The following is a 16,349-nucleotide window of genomic DNA, read 5'->3' on the forward strand; positions in this document are numbered from 1 at the left end:
AAAAGCTCTGCCAAGTAAGTGCAAATAAGTAAAATTTTAAAAGGTCAGGTTTCCTAACTGTCGTTTTCCAATTTTAGTTAGAAAAGCATCAAATGCCAAGAGCAGTAAAGGATTTGGTACAGTACTAAATATATTTCAAATGTAGGGGTACACATATACTGCAAATGACTCAAGATTGAAATGGCATCCAGTAAGACAGAACTTATGCTATACTACCATATTTTAGGAATGCTTTGTATCTGTTTCTCTCTATTTACAGGGTCTATTTAAAGGGGCTTTCTAAAATTTATGAACATTTTCTCGTTTATTTTCTCCTTGAAAGTACATTTTGTTATTCAAATACATCATTATATTTTAGTGCTTCCTCTTATGGAAGGGATTTTTACAATGCCATTTAGAAAAACATCAATTTTCCATGGTGTCTTATCCTCTTGAATTGACAACTAAAGTTCATCTAAAATTAAAGGGTTACATTAGGTATAATTTAAAAGCACACAGGGAAAAAAAGGTCAATTTTTAATAAGAGAAACATGGTTTTAATAATAATGTATGTGGAGGTTTTATTTCTGTTAGCTTGCACAAGGCTTTCCCATTGGGGTATCATATTGATCTCCTAACTCCTGCCAAAGTGCTGCATGCTACCGTACTGCCAAAGAAGGCAGCAGGATAAAATGCTCAGGAACCTTTGAGCAAGCCATTCTGAAGAGCTCCACCAGGACCTATTATACCAAAGCAATTGGATGTTATGATGATCATATTAAATTGAAGGTAGAAAAAGTGCACAGCGGTGCACCTTGGAAAGAACAATTTAAACTATTCATACACACTGATAACTTCTGAATTAGTCATAAGATCCCGGTGGAAAAAAAAAAAAAGAAAAAAGAAGGAGTCGACAAGGAGAACTGAATAAAGACATTTGTTCAGTATTCAGTCAGTACCTAAAAATCATGCTATCACACTAGGTTTCATTGAGAAGGAAACACAGTTTTAAAGGTATAGTGTTAATATCAACATGACTGGTATATCCTCACTTCCAATATTACATGCAGGTGTAGAATTTCATCCCCAAAAACCCCAATATAATACAAAGAGAATTTAAAAAAAAATTACTATTGTCTCATGTATAGGTAAAGACTGTCACAGAACCTTTCTCAACATTAAGAACCTCAAAAGAAAATAGAAGTAGAGGTAGAGAAAAATATGACTCCAAAGTGTTTCCCACCATGTATAGGAATATTCAAATGGAAGTGTCTGATTCTGGCCAGGACAGGGTTCATTTTTGCAGTAGACAGGAGTGGGCTATGACTAGGACACTGAGACTATTCTATACCACCTCATGACATTGCCCGGGGTGGGGGAAAGGTACTTTCTTCCAGGTGGAAGGGGTTCCTTGCAGTCAAGAAAATCATGGACCAGGTTAGCAGGGTGCTGGTCCCGAACTGGAGAGAGCAGTGGAGTGGCTGTGGATGCAGCTGGGTGAGGTTGGGCTCAATGAGCATTTTGCATATGAACCACTTCCTCTTCTGTACACTTTTGTTATTAATATTGTAGTTCTTACTGTTCGTTTTCTTATCTCATTGCCATTTCCAGTAAAGTCAACCCGTGATCTTTGTATTTTGTGCCTCCAATTCTCAACTTCATCCCACTGCAGTGGGAAGGGGGCAGGAATTGTGGAGTACCATTCCTAACACATAACAAAAAGTCAAAGATGTTTTCATTGTGTGTAAAGAACTTGTGCGGGAAGGAGGAAAAAGAAGATAATATGCCGGGAAAACAGAAGACACGAAGGAATACCATCAGACCTCCTAAGCTACCTCTCAGATCTTAGACATCAAAAAATACTGAACCCATTCCTCAGCCCCTAAAGTGAAGGTCTATATTTCATCCTTGCCTGAGACTTGTACTGTACTGCCATCCCAGGGGCATTAACATGATAGCCAGTGGCAGTTTAGGCCAGAGATGTTCAACCCTCCCACCAAAGCCAACAAAGAGAGCCAACAATTGCTCCTAGTTCTGCAGAATCCAGCACCTTTGGGTAAGGCCATGGTTTAGACATTCAAAACCCATGACATTCAGATAAAATTTGACCACAGGCAGTGTTTTAAGTTATCAAATCTTCAAAAAGGTCCAGTTAGTATACTGCACAATGTCCAAATAAATTGCATACACTTCCCAATATTTTAAATACTCATATACACACAATGTTAACTAGCACTACAAGATACTGCAAAAGCAGAGTCCAGCAAAGCTTTAGAAAACAACCATGGGTAACCAATTAGTAATCAGGAACTGCAACCTCTGCACTACCATGGATCAGCCCGTATGTCCCACAAGCCACTTCTCACACAACTGGCATCTTTTTCCTAGGCAACGCAACACATTACAGGAAATAAAACACAGCATGTTTCAGTATGCACCATAACATGCTTCTGAGCCAGTAAGAAACTTCTACCCAAGTATGAAATTTCCTTAGTCACTTTTAGAGGTACTCTTAAAAAACCACAGTGCCAGGTACACCATAAAAGCCTCAGAAGATTAGGTTAACCAAAAAAGGTCCTTTTCTATCATGAATTATTTTCACAATCACCTAAAGAAAGCTATAAAAATAATTTCTACTCAATCCCTTCCAAAGAAAACAACTGAATTATAACAGATCACAACCAGTACAGTCTTTAAATAAAACTGAGATTTGAAAATAAAGGTTGATACAGCTAGTTATTCTCATCTTCTTCTTTACTATGGCTCTTCCTTTCTATTACCGGTCATTTCTGGAGTAGTATCTTGGAAGTAACAGTGTTCCATGGTATTTTGGGCTGAATGGGAGAACAGGAGTGTCTTGATTGTAATTCCCTTCTGGAATTTATTTGTGTTGACTGCTGACCAAGCTGTCTGAATCCTAATAGAAAGGCAGGAATTACTTAGTCACTGTCTTTTTTCCTCTGTGTCTGTTTCAACTCCAGACATCTCTGCATACACTGAAGATGAAAGGATGTGATTATTTCCCTGTCTGGATAGAGGCTCACAGTTGGTACAATATTTCTTTCCTAAGTAGACAGATGGGTAGTTGATCTGTATTATAAGGAAAAATGAGCAGCAAATGTCAGACTCATGCAAATTTTATCAATATTGGATTTTAAAAACTCCAAACACAACAATCACAATAAGAAATGTTTGCTGGAAAAATTATGCACCACCTCTCCTCTGTTGCAATTATGGTCTTAAATCAATGGGTTTCTGAGAATTGCAGCTTGAGGCTCCAGCCACTTCTATACTTCTACTACTACTACAACAACTACTACTTTATAGTTCTTTTTCCAGGATTCTTCATTCTCTCCTTTCCTTTGTTTGCAGGTTTCATGTTCAAGAGGATTTACTTCACTGAAGTAAATATGAACAAATGAGGGAACATAAAAACTGAAGTTCATACGAGCAAAAGAGACCATAAACAAAGAAAATATTAACTGTCATGGCACTGTCCTTATTCTATTGGCAGGGCAGAAACAGCATCTAGGGGAAGCTGCCTCTGAAAGACATAGATGCCACATAGATAATATCTGTTGATTTCTTTCTACTTTGCAAACATTTACTTTTGAGACCCTTTCATCAAGTAACTTTATCTCAAGTTTTTCTGAAATTGTAACTTGAAGAGGTAAAGAAAGTAAAATAGTAGTTTGTGGAGAAGTGAAAACAACATCACTGAAGTTTGAATTTTGGTTTATATATCCCATTCATTTTGGCAAATCAGCCTATTGGTATTGAATATTACAGCTTTCAATATTTCCCAAAGAAGTATCTTAATTCTTATTTACTTTGCTGGCAACCTGGCTAGCAAATCATTTGTGCTTGCCTCTAGGCTAGTATAATGCTGACAGAAAATGCTCTCCTCAACTTCTATTATGTCAAAACTTACAGAGTACATTTGATCTGTGTGAAGGCGAAGAGAACTTTCTGTAGCTTTACTACTTGGCTGACCAGGGAAAGAAACATCAGGATTAGCTCAGAAAGCAGACAGTCATTTGTGTTGACAGGAAAGCTGACTTGAAAGGCTAAGCTGGACCATATTTTCAAAACCCCTCTCCCTTTGTTTCTGTGGGAAACTGATACTATTGTGACCATGTTTTTACTATCAATCAATGAGGGCCTCAATCTTCCAGTATCATTACTTTTCAAAGTATTAAAATTCTGAGTGTTGGCTAGCATAGGATAAAAAAAAAAAAAAACTTCACTCAACTTTAACTAGTTTAACTACAATAAGCTTTCCTCAAGCTGGTAAGTTACCATCTTAGCCATACAAATATTTTTATAGACAGATTCAGTTGCAGTTACAGGAATGAGGTGGCAAAAAGCTGCAAGAGATGCAAATAAAAGTGATCATGCACATGAACCCAATGGTAATATCATAGTTCTGAACTGCATATCAAAACCTTACGAGTATAATGGTACTTTCAGGAAAATTCAATGGCACTTTATTAATTTCAATGGAATTGTACCCACTTACAGGAATAGCAAATCTGATCCATCCATTTCTATTGTCAGCATTTTTCAGTTTGTAGAAGAAAACTATAACTTCTTCTGGCAGCTGAAAAACAAGGCTAGAAAATTAAGACTGGGTTGATTTGCCCACCCTTGCTTGCTGAATAAATGCAGAGAAGTCCAAAAAGATGGGAAATTCCTGCCATTACAAGTTTTAACTAAAAAATATCTGGCTTTCTAAACATATTTAGTGGGCGAATTAGTGATTACAGATTTATTATCTGTGCTCTGCAGTAGGAACTATTAGATCATCCAAATACTCATTTTGATTCCACACTCTAAGTAGATAATCCTGGAAGCAAGCCAACAAGTAGTTACATGTATTTCCAATATACCTAGCATGTAATTTTAAAATGTCTTCTTATGCTTTACTATTCTTGTTATTCTTCTTATGCTTATGCTTTGCTATTCTTGATGACCATATTAGCTGAGCTACTAATAGAAGACTGTCTTGGAATACCTACTTGGTCACCAGAATTTGGCAGCTTTCAAATTAGTTCCTTGGGGAGGAATAACTGATAATGGAATCACAAGTAGCTTTAGTGCTATCCTTATTTGTATCCAAAGGAGTGTAAACTCCTGTTTCCCTGAAGCCCAGGGAATAATTCCGTGCCTTACTGCAGTCAGTACTCAGCCCAAGACTGTGTCTCCCTTAATTTTTTAAAGGTCATTGTGACTTCGACTTCTTTGGTTTTAATTTGTCTGCATTTCCTTTTCCTTCTATCCTTTCTCCATGCAATCCTAGTTCCTGCATGTTTTATCCTTTCCCAAGAAAAGGTGCTAGCCAAAATGGTTTCTGCTCATTCTTTCCTGGGCCTCTGTTCTGCTTTTCCTATTTTTGCTATGGCTGAATAAAAATAAATTACCTGTTCCTTCATTTACACTGAATTGAAAGGAAGCTGCTTGTATAACACCTTCAACCCAAAGTATAATAAGAATTATTTTTTACACACACATGCATTTTCTTTAAAGTTTTCTTTTTTAAAATCCTTTATAATGTGTATTTTGCACACACTATATTTTGGAACTGATTGATGACTGATGGAATTAAGCAGTCACCAGAATTTGTATATGCATATTGTCTTATTTATAGTAATTCTATCAAAGCCTTGCTTCTAGCATTGGGATGCTGTATAACACTTTAGCTATGTAGGACACATGGCTTCTACTAATGATATTTTTCTGTATTAAGAGGCAGAGTTATAAAAAGTCAATATACAGAGCAACATGCAAGTATGAATTTACACTGTGTGATCCATTCTGCACAATAGGTATTTCACTAGAGACCAATCCTACATGGCAAAAGAGCCAGGCAGAATGACAACTATCAACACCAATATGACTTTTTAAAAGTGATTTGTATAAATGAACAAGAAAATTATTGTCCTTATTAGTTAGTGTGCATCCCTCTTTCTCCCAAAACAACCGTGGGCAAATGCTACTTCAAAAATAATTCTAATAGGACTTTTCAGTGAAGGCAGGATGGAAAAACTATTTTCTTGGTTGCTAATTTAATTCAGGTAGGTTACACATCATTGTTAGATGGAGTTCAAACCAAAAGCACTTTGAAGTTCTTCAAAGCTTGTCTATTTAAACTTCTAAATACATCCACCACCAAACATTTAGCATGACTGTACTTAAAAAGAATGTAAGTGGTTTATAATGCATTCATTGTTAATGCAAATTAACACCACCACATAACAGCATGTAGCATTTCCATACACTGTGATGTTTCTCAACAGAATAGCTTCTGCTAAAATTATTACAATCTTCAAAGTGTCATCTTCTTTACCCAATAGTCATGAGAGGCAAATCTGCTGTTATTTCAGGTACATAGATTGTAATTTTCGCATTTCAAAAACATTCACAGAAAAAGATTGTGTTCTGAATATAGTCATATAGTTGTTATTTTTAGAACAGTGACATCAATAAAATTTATAGAAAATATAGGCCTAAGTTTTCAGGTCCCTTACAGAAATTTAAAAAACCTGATAATACTTAGTGTGTCTTACATTTGGCTGGTTCCTAAACATTCTTAAAGACATACATCGATAGCTATATCTTTGATTTTGGAAAGAATATACAACCAGCTGACCAAGTTACACTGAATTGGAGAAGCATGCAAACTTTGAATGTTTCACAATTAAAATACTGCTAATGTTTTCAGCATTCAAGAAGATACAGTTTTCTTACTGAATACCAGTTCTGTGATGGCTAATATAAATCAATATCTTTAAGTATACTTCTACCACTTAATCATGTCTCAGAATGACAATATATATCAGCTACAACAGCTACTATAATTTTCAGTATTTTGAAAAATATCTCTGCATTTGAAGGCATGCAGGAAGTGCAGAAATCAAGTAAAGAACTTCAGCAGTCTGTTACAGCAACTCTAAGTATATAGCAATCATAAATCTATGTTTGAAAATTTTATTTTTGGCAAACAGATACTGGGAGGATACAACAGAAACCATAAAAAGCAAAACACCTTCAGATTATTCCAACATCAGAAAATGAAAATGACAGTCTCACACTGCAGAAAGAAACTGAAAATACCCTCAAGCCAATTGTGCAAGAGCAAAAAACAATTTCTCTGGCTCAAAGAAATCTGATTTCCCCAAAGGAAATTGGAATGCAGAATCAAGGAGAGCCGGAAAATACAAAACCTCAAACAAGCTTCATTGTCAAACTTTTCAAGAAATCTCAACTACATCTTCACCTGGCAGGGTCTTTAGTTTAACCAGTCAAAAGTGATCTCATCTAAATAAAGGCTAAATAAAAAGATACACAGGCTTTCCCCTGACAATGTTCTTCAGCAAAGACTGCTAAATAAAATACTTGTGAATCACTGAAAAATAATTACAGCCAAATTAATCTAGAAATAAAATTATTCCCTTCAGGCTTATGAAAATATAGATGGCAAGATGATGCAGAAGATATTTTAAGTATCTAACTTCTCTGAAACAATGAGCGGGGAAACTCAAAATTATCTTGGTTTTCCCACCAAGGGACTACTTGGAGAAACAAAGCACAGAAATTAAAATGAACACCATGATGGCAGTATATTCATGTCTGGTTTCCTACAGAATCTTTGAGAGTTAATGAGTAACTGGCATTCTTCAGTCACTGTTCATCCCCCCAGTTGACATTACTTCATCATGACTTGGGTATGTGTTGCACCTACTTATCAAATGTTTAGAAAGGAACATCTGTGGACCCTGCAAGACTTTTACTTTTTTGTGTGATGTGATTTGTGTCTATAATAAACAATCCCTGACTGGGGCAATTAGAAAGAGATCAGAAATAGATGTCCTGCACCTTGGAATAGAAAGTTCTGAGTAGGATCATAGAATCATATATGCTGGAAAAGACCTTTCTGATCATCAAATCAGTAGTTACAAAAATCTTCCTTCCCCCATCTCTCTCTAATATCCATATGCTGAACTTTCAGCACAAAACATACAAAGAAGGAAAATCTTTTAGCTTTGGGAGCTGGAATCTAAGAAAGAGCAGGCTTTCTTGTTGCCTTGTGTTTAAAATAGTCAGTTGTATCAGTGCAGAGACTTGAAGACTGAATAAACAGAGTAGTATCTTTTGTAAAGACATAACTAAACAGGACAATGGCACACAAAAATTAGGCAAAAGAAAGCTAGCCCAAAATAATCTTGAACTAAATGCATTGAACTAAATGCATTGAACAAAAATCGATTCTGTTTCTTCTTTAAACAATCATGTTCATATGCTAAGAAAATGGATGAGAGAAAATGGACTTTAGATGATTTAAATGCAGCACCTAACAAGAAGAAAGTGAAATGTGTGTCCAAGAAATAAAGCTGTTTTGACATTTGAAAAATTTGTTTCTATTAGCAGTCATACTATGATTGAAGTGTGAAAGTTGAAGACGATGTATTTGTACCCATAAAGATTTAAAGTACTTCTTCACGTTTCAAGTATTATGATTGAAAAGCAATAACAAAGTTATCTCAGCTTAAAGATACACTTAAAACAGAGGTTTCCAGCTGTGTTTATCTCTGCAAAAGAATCTTCAGATTCTCCACTAGAGTAGGTAACTCATTGTAGATTATGGAAAAAACTTAATATTCTATCAGGCCTCAGAAGATCTCCCCAAAAAAGTCTTTTGGACAGTCTGAACAAATTATACCAAGCATCTTTTGACATTTTGCTATGCTATTTAAATTGTTCATAACAAGCCTCTTCCCTCAAAACATACACAGGCTCTGACCTTCCCTCTATGAGTATTTCAGTTACAATGGCACTATTTCAACAGGATCATGGTAACTGTGAGCAGTTAGTTACTTCCTGGACACCAAATGGATTAATTTTCTCCCAGCCCCTATTTTTCTCCTTCTTTTCTATAGCTTTTGAGAAAGTTTTCAGAAAATGGAGATACAGCTGTAACAAGTTCTGTCAAAGATCATATTGTAATTCTTAATCCATCATATAGAGTGCCCAGAGCACTCAGTGGATGGCTGCAGATGGATTTAAAAAAAAACCTAGAATGACAACAAAAAAATCAGATATATTCTGTACTCATTCTACATAAAGAATATGCCTTTTCTATTCTTTTTGAGCTGAACTGCTGTTAAACTGGGTTAAATATGATTTTTGAAAAGAATTTCCACCTTGAGCATAAATGTTGTATGCATCTGACCCTTCAAGGTCTTTCTAAAGTCAGACTGTATCATCATTTGATAAATGCACTAGGAGCCAATGTGATTTACCATGGCATTTTTAATATATTACAAGACATGTTACTTGAATTCCAATATGAAACAGATCTACTACCAGCGCAATGAAATAATTACAGCAATTAACAAAAATACAGTTGTGTGAAATTCTGAAAACCTGAGTGGGATAGTGGCTAATACAGAACAGAGAGACCACTTCCATCCAAGGAGACACAGGCACAAATGCCACGTAGCAAACAAATGGTACCAGGCTTAAGGGACTTGGCACTGTCCCAGGGTGCTACAGAGCTTAGTATGTCACAGACCTAGTCTTACATAACTCATTAAAAATTGCCTTCCTGGGGAAAAAAACTTTCAGGCATTTAGAAATCCATATATTTTATATGCTGCCCTATCCTCTGCATGTTCTAAATTCCTAAACTATCCCGATCATGTGGAAGCAGCAAGACCAAGAAGAGAGAGAAACGACATAACTAATCCATCCTTGGATAGAGATTTGCTAATAAGCAAGGGAATGGCATATTGCTGTATGTGGAACATACGACTGCAAGGAGATTTACGTGACTAAAGGGAAATGTCCTGATCTACCACAACACTTTTTTAGAGGCTTTTTTTCTCTAAGCATCTTGCACTCTTCGTCAAGAGTCATGAGTAAGCCACTACTCTGGATATTGTGTCCACATCATCATTATGTAAAGTAACTGCATAAATTCTTTTAGGCACCACCTCTGTCCTTGACTGCTTTGAGTCAGTTTATTCCAGATTTGAAAACTGGTTGACTGGTTGACTTTTTAACTTATGTGATCCATTCCCATTAAAATGCAGTCTGCTGTAGATTTGACCTAAGCAATGCCTTCTTCCTGTGTATTCAGCGAACAGTAAACACTCTTCTCAAAGAGATGTTGAAGCTTTTGATGATGCAGGTGCACAAACCAATAAATCAAATAAAGATGCTTTAATATAAAACTCAGTTTGAGATGCAAGGGAGGTGATAATGAAAAAAAAAGAGAAATCTGATAAATCTAAAATAATTACTGAATAATTTTTTTTCAGGCTCAGAAATCATTTCCATAAATTATCAATCAATAAAAAAAACTCTAATCTCCTTAAAAATGTCTCTAGCTGTACCCTTTTTGATGATTCCAACACACATTAAGAATATTCAGACAAAAAAAAGGAGAAAAGTATAGTCAGGGCCTTGCAGATGCCATGGTTCCTGCAGAGCTTAAGACCAGCTTCCTTCAGAGTCAACAGGTCTTGCATATACATAACTGATTAAAGCCAGTAGCTCCTTAAAAATTTAGATGCCTTTTTTACTCTAAACAATAGATAACAATCTGAAAACTAGAGGCAGTGAATGCACTGAACCTTGTCTGCATTACTCTCAGGGTGTACCTAAAATGCTGTCACTGTGCCTGCACATTTGGGAACTAGTTAAGACATCAACACTGGCTGCATGTGCAGAGGTACATATTTGGACTTTTTAAAAAAATAGAAACTGTGCTATCAATACCAAAACTAGTAAGTACAAAGCTAGCTCATATATGCCTCTGTGTGCTGTAGCTGTCTGAGTACTGCAAGCACTGCATCAGACAACGTTGTTTGGGATGGGAATGGAACTGGTAGGAGGAAATGGAAGATGAAGAGAGACCAGAGGAAGAGGCAGGAATAAACTAAGGGGTGTAAAGACAAAAAGGGAAGCAGGTAAGAGAGATCAAAGAAAGTAAAGAAGGAATGATTGAACAATTTTTGTCAGATTTCATATGCAAATGATTTGTGTGGGATGAGGAATAACCACAGTGTGATGGAGAAATTATTTACAAAGGCTCTGCTACCCTAAACCTATAGTCCTCAAAGGGCAGAACCTACAGAAGGGAACTCCCAGTGGTGAAGAGCTGACTCTACCACAGCTTCATGTGATAGTGAGTAGCTAAGGAAGAGACATCAGTGTATGCATTTCTGGCAACTGAATCATTAGCATGGATATTTGGCACAAAAAATATCCCTCACTAGTGTATTTTTATTTTCTTTAGCAGCTGATAGGTTTCTTTACTGTCAAAAGACCAGCAGAACATCCTTTCTGACACACTGCCAGCAAAATAAAGCAGAAGCAGATGAAATAAAGGCAGAGCAGACCTAAAGAATGTTTTGGAAGTTGTAGTTTTGAGTTCTGCACATGAAAACCACCCACATATGTACAGCAAGCTGTAGCCATATTAATAGTGTTACTATTTTTAGCAGCAAGGATACAACAAGACATTCTCACATGAAGAATTCTATTTTATTTGAGATAAGGAAATTAGCTCTGAAAAAGAAACAGTTGTGAAGCATCCAATTTCTAAGGGTATTAATATCAACCCATAGTATTATTGATAAATAATACTAAATAAATTGATCTATCCTGCCACAAATTAAGGTACGTTATTCCTGAAGATAACCATTGTTTACATCAACTTTTTACGTGGCTGAAGAGGTGTAAAAAGCACCAGAACTCTTTAGGCTCAACTGTCACGGTACACAATCTTCAGTTTGAACAGTACACCAGACTCCTGCGCTTTATTGTATGTGACAATCTTTAAATAATAAAATGGGAAAAATGAGAGATATACATATGATCTTATGTTTACTGCTGAATAAAAGTATCTTTTGATAGATAGTACTAAAGTTCTTGTTTATAAATGCAATGAGATATCTATTTCAGTGTTTGTGTGAAAAAATGCCAAATTTCTTTCTAATTAACGTGCATATTCAAGCCTGAAATGCTCAAAAAATTCCAAATTGTTGTACAATGTTGAATAATTCAAGATTAATGAAACTCTTCAGTTTTGATTTTTTTCTGTAAGGAACAATTTTCAATGTTGAAAGAAGGCAAAAAAAAAAGCCCAGTTTGGCTGGATAAAAAACATCTTGCAAAATACCACTTTCTGAATTCATAAATTAAGCACTGAAAATAAACATGGGGTAAAAGGCAAAAATACCTTTGTCCATGCATAAGCACTTTTATGATTCAAAAATTAAATTGCAAAAATAGCTAACAGAAAAAAGACACCCAACTTCAGATGGATGTAAATATTTTGTAATGCATCATGACACAAGTTTCTACCACATACAAGAATTTGTAACTGCAAGAATCTATGAATGTGAAGAGCAGTATATAGAAATATAAATAAGGAGCTTTACTTTCTGATCTCAAAACCATTCCTTGGATGAGACAGAGAAATCCTAAGGTTTTTATAAAGACATGCAAGCAGAGCATGCCTTTGTACAATGTGGATCTCACCTCCACCTTGTCCATCTGTGAAACACAGACCTAAGCAACACTTGAAGAGGAAACAACTAAGAGACTAGTAATAAACGAGGATTTTTTCCTTATTTTGCTATTTTTCCCATTCTACTGCCCCAGTAGAGATGTATTCAGGCAGTGCTTTCACTGGAAATATAAGTATCTACCCTGACCCTGTCCAAAAGGTCCCACTGAGTTCTGGAAGTGGAGATGTACGTAAGAGATCTTTCACGTAGCTACGACTTGGACACAACTATGAGTTATACTGTCAGTCACCTGTGTTAAATGGAGAAGACTAATATGATAATGTTATTTATTCAAAAGCTATAAAAGGGTTTAAAGAAGCATTTCAGCTTTCATTCTTAGATTGCATCAGAAGTATTTTCTAAAACTGCAAAATTTTCCCGTACATGCTGTCATATAATATTTATAAGGCACCTCCACCTCCACCCCTGGGGTGCTTCATGAGCAATTAAAATGCAATCATCATAATAAAGAAATAAATAACCTTAATTAAAACATTGCACAGGAACCTTCCTCAGATGCAGTGCCAGTGGGGAGCTGTCTGTCTTCATGAGATTTTACATATCTGTCAGTCAGACTAGAACCCAGAAACATCCAGTTTCATGGACAACACTTGGATTTATTATATCCCCTGAGAGTCATGGATTCATCTCCCCAGCAAACAGAGAATACTCAATGTAAATTACTTATTTTTTAGATAAGATTTTTTAATTGCTTAATTTTATTAATGTTTTTAAAGACTTATGGATTTGTGGGCCACACACAATCTCTTCTACTCACCTGCCACCGTTCTTATCCTCTCTGTTTTGAAACAGCACCATCTCTTCACTCTCTTAAATTTTGTTTTTCCACCCAAGCATGTTAGATAATAATCTTTGCTGCTTCCTTCTATCATTCCCTTTTCAGTGCTGTGTTTACCAGCCCTTCATCATTCTAGGCAAGGAAGAAATCTGCAAAATATTCTCTCCCTACCCATCACCCACCAGTAGGCCTAGACTGTTCTCCATTAAGTTGTTTTAATCCTCAGTTTTTCAGTGTAATATTCCCCGAAGGGAGCAAAATACCACAGCAAAAAAATATTGCTCTGAAATTTGGTTACTTTCAAAAGCACTACACTGGCCTTTTCTGTGTATTAAAACTCCAACACCAAAGGAAATAAAGGGAAAAAACAATTGATTTCCTTAAGTGCTTGGGCACAGAATCATAGTTCTTCCTGGCTCAAAACTCCCATTTGATAACACAGTTTGGTCTCCAACTCCCAAAGCAATTTTTTTGTGCTTTACTTGGCATTTTGCTTATAATCTTGATGCAAAATTAGCCACTCCTTTTAAATACTTTGATACACACTAAGGAAATTCTTAACAGTTTCTGATCCAGAATGTCAACTTAGTGACTTTCGCTTTTAGTACTCAAGCCTAACTACCACAGAACGTGTGTCCAACTCTGTCCTTCTAGCCTAACACCAGAACATATAAATCCTCTGCCAATTTTTTAGAGCAGTTGGTAACAACCATGGTCCTAGAATGGCCCTGCCCAAGATACTGACCATGGTGCCAGGGTCCAGGCCCTTTAAGGATGGTGATATGCTCTGTTACAGCTGTAGCTGTGATGATGTCTATTTTCAATATAAGTGTAGTTCTTCCATCCAGGTCCTTTTCCCATGCAGCTACAAGTTCCATGCAAATAGGCAGCAAAGTTTTCATGAAGCCAAGGGAGAAAGGGCATGACTGAAAGGAAGATATCTCTCAGTGAACACAGAGGCACAGAAATTAGTACAAATGGCTCTTGCCTGAAGTGAGTACATTGTTTCCACAGATATGTGGAAAGAGGTGTATCTCACCTCTGTATCTTCCCAATCTTGTAACTTTCTTTTCCTTTGAATGATGAGAATTCAGCTCAGACCTAAAATCACACTGCTGGGTTCAGCTAATTCCAGGTTTACAATTAAAAATTGCTGAGCTATATTATACATTGCACCTTTCATATGTTTTGAGTATTATATTTGCTAATTGTATCTGTACCTATTGGTATTCACTAAGGACCACATAGACTCATGGCTCTCAAGCTTAATATGTGAAGCATTTGGATTTTGACTGATGCATTTTAATTTCAGGAGATCTCTCAAGTTCTACAGAGGTTTCAGAATAGTGAAATACAACAGAATAACATAATTTTCTTCTTTTTCAGGAGGATATCTCCTTGCCTGAGGTATTTACTAATTATTTTCTATTAATTACTAGGATTTTATGCACCAGGCTTCCTCCTGTTATAACTGAGTTTAGAGCATATTCTCATTTTCTGAGAAGTCCTTTTATATTTTAGTGTCTCCTCTGAACTAAAGGGGATAAAAAGAAAAATAGCTAAGAAGTAGCAACATCCATAAGGGCAACATGAACACAGGCAGAGCTTTTATTGTATCACACTGAAACAAAGCAGCTTTGCATGCTGTGATCTACCATGATCTGGTGTTCAAACAACAGCTCCTTTTGCAGATCTTCCTACAAGATTACAATTGTGCTTCAGTAAATACAGCTAAAACTGCATTTCCTTTTCTGAATAGAGCTGTATTTGTTAACTCCTGACATTGCCCTTCAGTCAGTTTTATAAATTAAAGAAATGGGCTGGATGAATAGAAGGTGCTGTAGACTTAAGAGGATGTCACATACTGCTGCATTTTACTTCGTATGTTCATGAGTGCATATGGCACACATTGTCTCAGTGTGGGCTACTGCTTCCCCTCTGAAAAAGCAATGCAAACCCTCACTAAACTTCATGTCACCATCACTGTACTCTGTGAGCCCTCCTATCACCTCAACCTGAAGCAGCTGCAAAGGCTGCAAGAAGTAGTGAATCCTCCATTCTTTATCTTTGTTGCAAACAGATAAAAACGTTCTCTTTCCTAAAAAAAAAAAACACAAAGCAAAAAGTTTTATTCTTGCCTTTTATCTTTTCTTTCTGAAAGAGTACATGAAGATCAAAATCAAAACAGTAAGTGATGGACTGCAGTTGTTTCATACCATTCCATAACACGCTCACTCTTGAGCACTCTTATAAAAGAAATAATCAAGATACGGGTGCAAGAGGAAAAAAGTAGGACTTCTGTATTGTGTAGAATCTACATAGCAGAGATTGTTGTCTTTATGCTCTAGATACTCAGTAAAGAGAAGACCTTAAAGCCCGCAGCTTTTTCTTCAAAAACCAAAATTTTTCCAAAAAAAATTTCAGGTGAGTACAAGGGACCCACACATTTATGAGAGTCTTCCCATTTGTCTATTATCAACTGAATAAACATTTCTGGAGAAGAATTTGTTATGGATTACTGAAAACTGCAATCCAGATCACACTAGAAATTAGATTAGATTGAAGATGCATTATGCATTTAAAAATCCTACTGGATTTTTCAACAGCTAGATATTGATAGTTGTTTAGACCAGCCTGTTTTTGCAACCATCTTGTGAGAGAATGAAGAAAAGTGAAGTTAATTTTAAAATTAAAATATCACTAAAAATTCAGTAACAGATATGTATGCATGTAGAGCACAATGAATTTCATAATAATGAGTAGGCAGAAGGTCTTTTTACATCTGGAGATGCAGGAGCAAATATAAAGTTTGAAATTAGATCACCTTGTTATCGATTGTATCTTAGGTACATATAAAGGCATATACAGATGCATATTTACATGCCCTATAGATAAGATGTTGATGTATATGGTATGCAATGTATGTGAAAATGGTCAGAATTTTTGTAATAAAGCATTTGCATGAACAGAGGTGATTCAATGGGAGTATCCACCCT

The 16,349-nt window shown here is 36.0% G+C and overlaps 1 long non-coding RNA gene across 2 annotated transcripts in view; it reads right to left on the reverse strand.

Moving 5' to 3' along the window:
• Nucleotides 1-1,822: 1,822 nt before the first annotated feature.
• LOC137482621 (uncharacterized) overlaps nt 1,823-16,349 on the reverse strand; it is a 39,324-nt gene continuing 24,797 nt past the window's right edge. For both annotated transcript variants that reach the window (XR_011004168.1, XR_011004166.1), the window contains 2 exons: nt 14,099-14,279; nt 1,823-3,069 (listed from right to left, as the gene is read on the reverse strand). This is a non-coding gene — a long non-coding RNA (uncharacterized lncRNA). The remainder of the gene's footprint in view (nt 3,070-14,098; nt 14,280-16,349) is intronic.

This window comes from Anomalospiza imberbis, chromosome 1, assembly GCF_031753505.1.
Source record: "Anomalospiza imberbis isolate Cuckoo-Finch-1a 21T00152 chromosome 1, ASM3175350v1, whole genome shotgun sequence".
Taxonomy (NCBI): domain Eukaryota; kingdom Metazoa; phylum Chordata; class Aves; order Passeriformes; family Viduidae; genus Anomalospiza; species Anomalospiza imberbis.